General features: G+C 42.3%; 1 protein-coding gene across 1 annotated transcript in view; it reads left to right on the top strand.

Annotated features, from left to right (window-relative positions):
• The first annotated feature begins 2,583 nt into the window (after positions 1-2,583).
• Positions 2,584-6,000, top strand: part of LOC122550602 (coiled-coil domain-containing protein 81-like) — a 96,759-nt gene continuing 93,342 nt past the window's right edge. The window contains exon 1 of the mRNA XM_043691572.1: positions 2,584-2,609. The gene's annotated coding sequence lies outside the window, so the exon portion shown is untranslated. The remainder of the gene's footprint in view (positions 2,610-6,000) is intronic.

Below are 6,000 nucleotides of genomic sequence, written 5' to 3'. Positions count from 1 at the left end.
GGACAGTGAAGAAGGTTACCTCCTATTACAACTGGATCTTGATCAGATGGACCAATGGGCTGAGGAGTAGCAGATGGAGTTTAATTTAGATAAATGCAAGGTGCTGCATTTTGGGAAAGCAAATCTTAGCAGGACTTACACACTTGATGGTAAGGTCTTAGGGAGTGCTGCTAAACAAAGATACCTTGGAGTGCAGGTTCATAGTTCCTTGAAAGTAGAGTCGCAGGAGGATAGGATAGTGAAGAAGGTGTTTGGTATGCTTCCTTTATTGCTCAGAGTATTGAGTACAAGAATGGGTAGGTCATGTTGCAGCTGTACAGGACATTCGTTAGGCCACTTTTGGAATATTGTGTGCAATTCTGTTCCTATTGGAAGGATGTTGCGAAATTTGAAAGGTTCAGAAAAGATTAACAAGGATGTTGCCAGGGTTGGAGGATTTGAGCTACAGGGGCAGTCTTCCCTGCAAAATCAGAGGCTGAGGGGTGACCTCATAGAGGTTTCTGAGGGGCATGGATAGGGTAAATGGACAAAGTCTCTCCCCTGGGGTGGGGGAGTCCAAAACTAGAGGGCATAGGTTTAGGGTGAGAGTGGAAAGATATAAAAGAGACCTAAGGGGCAACATTTTCATGCAGAGGGTGGTATGTGTATGGAATGTTATGAGGGGCATGGATAGGGTAAATGGACAAAGTCTCTCCCCTGGGGTGGGGGAGTCCAAAATTAGAGGGCATAGGTTTAGGGTGAGAGTGGAAAGATATAAAAGAGACCTAAGGGGCAACATTTTCATGCAGAGGGTGGTATGTGTATGGAATGATCTACCAGAGGAAGAGGTGGAGGCTGGTACAATTGCAACATTTAAAAGGCATCTAGATGGGTATAAGAATAGGAAGGGTTTGGAGGGATTATGGGCTGGGTGCTGGTAGGGGGGAATTAGATTAGATTGGGATATCTGGTCGGCATGGATGAGTTGGACCAAAGAGTCTGTGTCCGTGCTGTACATCTCTATGACTCTATTCTCAGTCCAATGTTCTTAGAGTATGAACTGACTGGTGAAAAACATTGTCCAGTGTAAAGTAACATGCCAAGATTTTCAGTTAGCCGTGTTAAGTCTATGGGCTATTTCTCAAGGTAACGATTTACCTTCACCAGAAGCTCTCATTTTTAGAACACTGATCTACACAATCCTTCTGTCACATAATCACATGCATGATAGAAAATGGTACCACAGCATGATTGATAAGCATGCAGATAGATTTCCTGATTTTAACAAGGATAAAGCATCAGAGTTCAAGATCTTTGTGGAAAGATACTATGCATTGTGTCCAGCCCATTCATGTGATGTTGTCACAAGCATCTGTCAAATGCCATGGCTAAAAAGACCTGTATTATACATGATCAACAGTCAACAATGCAAGGTGTTGACCCTGAGACTGAGATTATCATACCAACAGCAACTAAAATGAAAAATACACATCCACCATGTATGTTTGCCAATACATTATCCTAATGTGCAGAGATAATGTATCTATGTGCATCCTTGTACATATTTATCAGAACAGGTTTTCATTCTTTAAAAGAAAAAATCTATTATTGCACAGATTTCAGAAAGACACTAAACCTTTAAGACAAAGGATCTTATCTCATATGGTCAGATAAGCAGTCAGTTTGTTAGTTAACCAGTCAGCTTTGTATATAATGTAACGGTAACATAGGTAAGCAATTGCAAGGTTTGTAGCTCAGGTTGAGATTTAGGGTGTAGGTTTGCTTGCTGAGCTGTAGGTTTGATATCCAGACGTTTTGTTACCTGGCTAGGTAAAATGGAAGATAGAAATGTGTTGCTGGAAAAGCGCAGCAGGTCAGGCAGCATCTAGGGAACAGGAGAATCGACGTTTCGGGCATTAGCCCTTCTTCAGGAATGAGGAAAGTTGGTCCAGCAGGCTAAGATAAAAGATAGGGAGGAGGGACTTTTGGCTGTCTGGATACAGAATTGGCTGGCCGAAAGAAGACAGCGAGTGGTAGTGGATAGAAAGCATTCCGCCTGGAAGTCAGTGACCAACGTTGTTCTTGGACCTCTGCACTCTCAAACAAAAACTAACAAACTTAAAAGACCCAGTACATCCCATGGACAAAACCAACGTCATCTACAAAATTCCATGCAAGGACTGCCACAAACACTACATAGGACAAACAGGAAGAAAGTTAGCCATCAGGATACACGAACACCAGCTAGCCACAAAAAGACACGACCCTCTCTCCCTCGTAGCCTTACACACGGATGAAAAAAAACACCATTTCGACTGCAACAACACGTCTATCCTGGGACAGGCTAAGCAAAGGCATGCCAGAGAATTCCTAGAGGCCTGGCACACTAACCACAACACCATAAACAAACACATAGATCTAGATGCCATCTACCAACCCCTCAGAAAACGAACAGGAAATGACATAACCACAAACCCCAGGAACGCCATCCAGGAGAAAGATATAAATAGAAAGCAGGAGACAACAGCTTCGCTTCACTTGGAGGTCGCCACTGATGATGTTACCTGGCCAGGTAACGAAATGTCTGGATATCAAACCTCCAGCTCAGTGAGCAAACCTACACCCTATAGGTAAGCAAAGAATGCAAACTATATTTATGGTCTGCATTTAAAGTCACTCCATTTTGTGTTGTTTTCCTTTAATGTTAAGATATTTGGACCAGAAATCTCATTGAGCATTGTTAGATTACATATATTTACAATAGTACATAATTTACATTATCTGACCCAATACTGACTCATTTTGGTGCAACTTTTCCTTCTCTCCAAAATGTGGCCTCTCCCTGAGGTGCATGACCACTCTGAGATCTGCACTAGAGACTTCCCACTTATCAAGCCCCACCCATCTGCTGGAGCTGCAACCTGTCCACAGCTGCCATTCCAGGACAAATCTGGCCATGATGGAACTGCTTCTTTTGGTCAGCAGGACATCAACCATTTTTGATCTCCGGAGCCAACTTCCAGCTTACAACAATGGGTGACTTCAGAGCACAGGATTCTAACCCTCTACGCTGGGTGGTACTATAAGTAGGAGAAAGTGAGGACCGCAGATGCTGGAGATCAGAGCTGAAAAATGTGTTGCTCGAAAAGCGCAGCAGGTCAGGCAGCATCAAAGGAGAATCGATGGTTCAGGCTGATGCTGCCTTTTTCCAGCAAGACATTTTTCAGCTCTGGTACTATGTGAAATGTTCCATTTGATGGTGATTTATTTATTGTCTGCTTTTTACAGTGAATAATATAGTAAAATACAATGAATTCAGAACCATTTTGAATAGTTTCAAGAATGAAAAGCATAAAAGATAAAACTGAAAGAGAGTGCAGAGCCCTGAACATCCTCCACTGCCTTGCTGCCGTGTACACCAGACCCACCAGAATTGGCGTTGCCATTCATTAAGTGTCATTGCTCCACTGTGGGCCCACCTCGCTGCCACTGATGCTGGGTCCTCTGCTGCTGCCTCAATGATGCCAGGAGCCCTGGCTCTGAGCATACCACGACAGTCGCAGCCTCATCAAAGCTTGGACTCCCTTCTCTGGACCAGCTGCAAACAGGAATCCCTGGCTCCCCTGCCAGACAGGACATCCACTGCCATCTCACCAAGAAGTCTGCTCCTGTTGTCCTCCACTGAGATGTCACCTTGCCTGTGCCGCCATCTTGAAAAAATCCACTGCTGCCATTGCTCTGATTGCTGGAGGTGCCTTTGGCGCTATTGCTGCCACCAACACCAAATGCCAGGAGAAGGTCCCTGCTGTTGCTGCCATTGCCCCTGCCACCACACCTCACCACCTTAGGAGATATGTCTGCCACCATCTCCAACCACCAAGGGAATCGCCATTCTGTTTGTTTGTAGGATCTTCAGACCTATAGGTAGATTTAAAAGAACATTATTAGTAATTTTTACAGACTTAGAATTTAGGTATAAAAGCATGGAATGGCTATAAGAAATATTAGAATAAGATCTGCTGTCAGGAACTGTCATAGAGTCCCAGTGTTGATGTCATTTTCAATGAGATCTTTTATTCTATGGAGACATTTTAAAAGTTATTTTAATTTAACCAATTTTTTTTACCAATTCTAGAAATATAATTATTTAAAATACTATATTTCAACTTGGTGTACAGGTATAATATTTTAAGTTTCTTTTTGCTTAGGAAAACTGCGTGAGCTAACTCCTGCTTTTGTGTTAATTCCTATGAGAATCAACATTCCCCGTAAAGTTTTAATGTTGCAATTTTCAGAAATGCAGCCCCAACTTTAAATGAGGATAACCTGTACATAAACCCTTAACAAATGTCATGATATCTGCCTTAACAAGAACCCATTCTTCATGGTATCTGCTAAGTGGGTTAACTTATTGGAAATCATTGAGGCCATATCACATTGGTAGTAGGAAGCCACATCATTGTGTACTGAAAGCATTAGTCTTGAACTCTGCATTACTTGTCCTCTGACATTATCACAATGCCTTCTCTTCCATTTCCTCAGCATCTTGTCAAAACACAAATGTATGAACCATGGAACCAATCTACAGAACCTTCACCATACCAATTCCAAGGCAGGATATCCTTCCCTAAAAATGGAGGCCAAAACTGTGCACAGTACTGCAGGTTTGGTGTCATCAGAGTCCTCTACAGTTTTGACAGTAATTTTTTATATTTGTACTGCAGTCCCCTTTTAGTAAAGGCCACCCTCCCATTTGTCTTTATTTATTTTAAATGCATACTAACTTAGTGTTCCTTGGATAAGTGCAACCTTTTTTTATATGAACACACATGGATACATAACTGATTGGCAGACAGGAAGCGATGAATAGCAATAAATTTTGCTGAATGATAGGCAGTGATTAATGGGGTACCATAGGCATCAGTGTTTGTATCCCAGTTAATTATAACATATATTAATGATTTAGATGAGGGAACTAAGGAGAATATCCAGTCTTTTGTGTGTAGAGGTGCTTCCTAACATCTCTCCTGAATTGTCTCACCCTAATCCTCAGACAATGCCTCCTAGCTGTGGAATCTTCAAATAATAGAAATTGTTTGTTTTTATCTACCCTTTCTTTTCTATTAATATTGAGTTATAGAGATGTACAGCACAGAAACAGACCCTTCAGTCCAACTTGTCCATACTGACCAGATATCCTAAATTAATCTAGTCCCATTTGCCAGCACTTGACCCAGATCCCTCTAAACCCTTCCTATTCATATACCTATCCAGATGCCTTTTAAATGTTATATCAGCCTCCACCACTTCCTCTGGCAGCTCATTCCATTTAAGCACCACCCTTTGTGTGAAAAGGTTGCTCCTTAGCTCCCTTTTAAATCTTTCCCTTCTCACCCTAAACCTATGCCCTCCAGTTCTGGACTCTCCACCCTAGGGGAAAGACCCTGTCCATTTACCCTATTCATGCCCTTTATGATTTTATAAACCTCTATAAGGTCACCCCTCAGTCCCCGATGATCTGGGATAACAGCCGCAGCCTATTTAAACCTATGCCCTCCAGTTCTGGACTCCCCACCCTAGGGGAAAGACTCTGTCCATTTACCCTATTCATGCCCTTTATGATTTTATAAACCTCTATAAGGTCACCCCTCAGTCCCCGATGATCTGGGATAACAGCCGCAGCCTATTCAGCCTCTCCCTATAGCTCAAATCCTCCAACCCTGGCAATAACCTTGTAAATCTTTATTTTGAAGAATTCTAGAGAAAAAAAGGCCTAATTTGTATGATCTCATAACCTAACCCCTGCAGTCCAGGTTCATTCTTAGAAACTTGTATTGTACTCCCTCCAAGGCCAGTATATCCTTTCTAAGGTGGGGTGATCAGCTCAGTTCACAGTACTCCATGTGGAGACTAACCAGGCTTGGGTAGAATGCAGCTGTTCCTATTTGTTAAAGAGTCAGTAATGTGGGTGCATAATTTTAAAGTGAAGGGAAGGAGATCTGGAGTAGATTCAAGGAAAAC

The sequence above is a fragment of the Chiloscyllium plagiosum genome, chromosome 6 (assembly GCF_004010195.1).
Source record: "Chiloscyllium plagiosum isolate BGI_BamShark_2017 chromosome 6, ASM401019v2, whole genome shotgun sequence".
Lineage (NCBI taxonomy): Eukaryota > Metazoa > Chordata > Chondrichthyes > Orectolobiformes > Hemiscylliidae > Chiloscyllium > Chiloscyllium plagiosum.
Note: the sequence above shows the minus strand (reverse complement) of the source record. Positions and strands in the feature narration are given on the sequence as shown.